This window comes from Myodes glareolus, chromosome 19, assembly GCF_982192425.1.
Source record: "Myodes glareolus chromosome 19, mMyoGla1.1, whole genome shotgun sequence".
Lineage (NCBI taxonomy): Eukaryota > Metazoa > Chordata > Mammalia > Rodentia > Cricetidae > Myodes > Myodes glareolus.
Genome location: NC_142044.1, coordinates 47,416,105 through 47,420,887, shown reverse-complemented (window position 1 = coordinate 47,420,887; position 4,783 = coordinate 47,416,105).

Sequence of the window (4,783 nt, the reverse complement as noted above, 5' to 3'; positions counted from 1 at the left end):
GATCTGTATCTTAGGTGAGTGACTGGGGTCAGAAACTTGGCCACAATCACAGGAAGCTAAGAAAGCCGACCCTGGCCCCAGGCCTGACGTTCTCCACTTGGCATGGACTCCGCTCCTCTTCCTGCATCCCCAACTTGTGTTGTTGCAGGCAGATGACACGGCCTGCCTCAGACAACTGGGCTCCATCAAGTCCTCAGTTCTGGGAACGTGAAATACTGTAGATCTCAGTGAAGTTATGGCTTCATCAGGCAAGGCTCGGGGAATCTTGGAGAAGAGGCAAAAAGAGGCTGAACGTGTAGCTAGGATTGTATGGAGGGAAGGGAGCCAGATCCTGAGACCAAAGTCTTTCTGTTACTGCTTCCATACTGTTCATCTTACGCATACAGTTGGCATGAAACTCAGTCAGCTCTTCACCTTCTCTGGGGCTTGCTTGCCTGGCAAGTTTCAGCTGAGTCTGGGACAGTCTCCTTTTTGCTCCGTGCTTGGTGCCTCAGTGACCAGCCAGCTCCCCTCACCATCCAGCCAGACCAGTCACGTGGATGGCCAACTTGTAGCCCCTGAGTGGAGGCTGGAATTCTAGAAAGCAGACTTATGGCCATGGGAAAGACACCAATGCCTCAGACTCATGGGAATGACTTCCCGGGTCAGGCTCAGGGGAATGGGAAGGTCTCGTCCTGGTCAAAGTCGAGACGATTACAGTGTGTTCTGAAACGATCAGCCACAGCTTCCTCCTTCCCAAGACAGCTTCCGACGTTTATCTAAGTTACTAATAAAAACATCAAAATCGCTCTCAGCCATTTTGTGGGGCTATTTGAGTTGAGTTGTTCAAGCATTTGCTTATTAATTTCTGTCCCTCTGCTCTCCAGACTACATGTCATTTCTTATCTTCCCCCTAAATGGTGAGCTTGAACCTAGGGCATTGCACATGCGAAGTAAGAGTTCTCCCACTGTGGTGGTTTGAATGAGAATGCTCCCCACTAGACTCAGATGTTTAAAAACTTTGCCCCCAGTTGGTGGAGCTGTTTGGGTAGGTGTTGGAGATGTGACTTTACCAGAAGAAGTATTGCCACTGGAGCATGGGTGGTGGGGTCTTTGAGGTTTCAAAAGTCTTGCACCAGTTTTGAGTTTGTTGTTTCTACTTCCTGCTTGTGATTTAAGATGCGAGTCCTCAGGATCCTGTTCAAACCAGCTGCTTGTTAATCATGCTTCCCTGCCATAATGGGCTCTTACCTCTCTGGAATCATAAGCCCAAATAAACCTTTCCCTCTCTAAGTTGCCATGGTTATGGCGTTTTTTTGTCACAGCAGCAGAAGAGTAACTAATACCCCACTGAGCTCCCCCCAGCCTCTTAATTGCTACAGCCAGGGGCATAGCACTATGCCTGCTCACAGCATGTGGCACCTGTCAGATGAGGGAAAAGCAAGTTCCTCCTTCCAGACTGTGAGCTCTCTGGAGCTGCAGCACCTTCATCCAGAAAACTCAAATGTACAGAGAAGAGATGCACAGCATTTGCATATGACTTACAAGGGCTGCCGGCCGAGCACAGGTTGAATGTGATTTAAACTGAGCACTGCCAGCCTCTTGAGGCAGCCTTTCCAACCTAGGAGGTGGCTGTCACATTGAATGGCTAAGCATGCTCTTTGATACCTCAAGCTGTCTCTCAGGTGCCACTGCAGGGGTTTTTCTGCCTGGTTGTCCCTTGTGTCCCACATGGCTGCTGACCACTAGACTTCCACTGCCCTGCCCAGGACCAGCATTCCCCATTATCAGCTACCTGGGTCAGATAACCGGGCTACACTGTGCCTGACCTGTTTCCCCCAGGGTGAATTCTTTCCTGGTGGCTCCTCCACCATCATATCATTTGGTCCCTGGTGGGTTGGTTTTCCTCTCAGTTCTCAGGATGCTGAGCAGGGATAACTGTGACAATACCAGAACCCCGGCTGTTTAGGCTCAGACTGTGAAACTTTCCCCCAGACAACTTGGGCAATAAACCCAAGTCTTGCTCTGTTCAAGGCTCTGGGAGTAGCGATGAATGAAGCAGTCCCTGCACTCAGAAACATGCATCTTAATGGCCAAGAGGACGATGAATGATGGTCCTACAAATGAGGCAAAAGGACCATGGAGATAGGAAGGGTACCATGGGGGAAGAACCTTTGTATGTACAGGCCAGGAAAAGTGTTCTCCCTTCTATAAGGTAACTGCTAAGCTGAGTTCCTAAGAAAGTAACAGTTAGCCATGTTTGCATCTGGAAGAAAGAGCATGCTACACAGAGGGAATGGTGAGTATGGGGGATGCCCAAGGCAGGAACGTGGGGCAGGATCAGGTCACAGCAAGGAAACAAGGTGGTTGGGACAGGGGTGAAGAAGGGGAGCAGAAAAAGATATGCCTTCCATTTTAACCCTGGCTCTGTGGTTATAGTGCCTTGAAAAAGAATGTGGGTGGATGGGGGTGGGGAGGAACAGGCACGCAAGTGAAGAGACTAGGTGGATGTTGGCTTAAATCAAGGTGTCATTTGGATCAAGATGTCTCACGCATACAGGTGAGACACACTAAAATTTGTTTTATACATACATATATACATATCACATATATGCATATATATATACACACACACATACACATTCAGATATATTGAAGACTGGCAACCAGACTTTGCTGATGGGGTCTCTCTCTCTCTCTTTCTCTCTCTCTCTCTCTCTCTCTCTCTCTCTCTCTCTCTCTCTCTTGTGTATGTGTCTGTGTGTGTGTGTGTGTGTGTGTGTGTGTGTGTGTAAGAGAAAAAAAATTCCATGGTGTGTGTGTGTGTGTGTGTGTGTGTGTGTGTGTGTGTGTAAGAGAGAGAGAGAGAATTCCATGATGAATCCAAACTTTGTCTAGAGCAGTTACAAGAATGGAGCTGACGTGGACAGAGACAGGCCTGGGGAGTGGGGGGAGCAACTTGGACACACTAACTTTTAAAAAAGAGTCTTGAATGGGGATTGAACCTAGGTCCCCTGGAACAGTAGCCAGTGCTCTTAGCCACGTAACCATCTCTCTAGGCCAGGACACACTAATTTGAGACATCCAAGTTGACTGATGAAACTGGAATTCAAGACCGCGCCTGCCTTGAGAATTACAGTAGAGCCCCACTCTGCAACTGCCCTCTCCACTTAGCTTTCTGCCTGGTTCCCCTTGTGCGCAGCTTCCTTTCAAGCCCTGAATTCAGGACAGACTGGGCTCAAGAGAGGGATGTACTAGGGAGTTGACATATATGGGTGTTTTATATGTCACCCATATAAAAGTGGCTGGATCTCAGCTTAAACCTGTCTCCATAGTTAGACGAGAAAGTCTAACCCAAAGTGGCTTCTGCCATATCTAGTGAACAGTAGTCCAGCTTGATGTTTAAACATGGTGGAACCTAACTTTGGGTATACTCCCGTTGCTAAGAAACTGAGTTTCCCTGTCACAGTAGTTGAGAGGCAGCCAATCATAGGTTACCAATTGAACAACACAAGCAATAAGCTTATTTCTATGTAAAAAAAAATTTTTTTTTTTGAGACAGTGTTTCTCTGTGTAGCTCTGGCTGTCCTGGAATTTGTTTTGTAGACCAGGCTGTCCTCAAACTTAGAGATCTGCCTGCCTCTCCTCCCAAGTGCTGGGATTAAGGGTGCACACCACCACCACCACCACCACCACCACCACCACCACCACCACCACCACCACCACCACCACCGGGACCTGTCAATCTTTTTTCCCCAGCTCTCAGTATAACCAGTGCACCTAGAGAATGGGGCACTGTGAAGTGTCTTTGGTAATAATCGTGTCTGCTTCTAGAGACTTCTTGTTGTTCTAATAAAGTAAGTTAACCCATTTTAGGTTTTGTGTGTGATCATGCACGCATGTACATATGCATGTAGAGGCTAGAGGTCTTAGTGCCTTCCTCAAAGGCTCTCTACCTTGTTTTATTAACTTAAGTATTTACTTATAGACAAGGTTTCACTGTGTAGCCCTGACTGGCTTGGAGGTTATTACATAGACCAGTCTGACCTTGAATTAACAGAGATTCATCTGCCTCTTCCTCCAGAGTTCTGGGATTAAAGGTGTACACCACCACGTCTTGCTCCACCTTGTTTTTCAAGACAGGGTCTCTCACTGACTTGGAGCTTGTCAGGTAGGCTAGGCTGGCTAGAGAACTGAGCCGGGGAGCCTCCTGTCTGCATTCTCCCAGCACTGGGATGACAGGTATGTGGGACATTTTTATGTGGGTCTGGTGACTGAACTTGGGTTTTCATGCTCACGCGAGCACTTTACTGAGCCATCTCCTCCTGTCAGATTTTCAAAAATATTCAACATTCTTAAAGTGTGTGTGTGTGTGTGCACATGTTTGTGTGCACATGTAGGGGAGGGTGGGTGGGTGTGTAGGGAGCTGGTTCTCTTCTTCCACTCTGGGACTGAGCTCGGATTGCTAGGCTTGCACACAGACTGTAAGCCTAACTACACCCATGTCAACATCTGTTGAACGCTTCAGGACAGGGACTCTGTTCATGCTTACCTGTCGAGCATTCTGTTCTAGAGAGGTGGCCAGAGCTTTGAAATCAGAACTGGATTTAATGCCTGACTTCACCTGCCCCTGGCCCTAAGGGCTTGGGGGAGTTACTTTACCTTTCTAAGCCTCTGATCTTCCTCTGGGACAAGGAATGTGTAAGAAAGGATTGTGGAGGCTTTAGTAAGATATTAACACTGGGCCAGCATGGTGTTGGACTCCACGGGTGAAAGTCCGCTGCTCCTTCCCTGTGAGATTAAA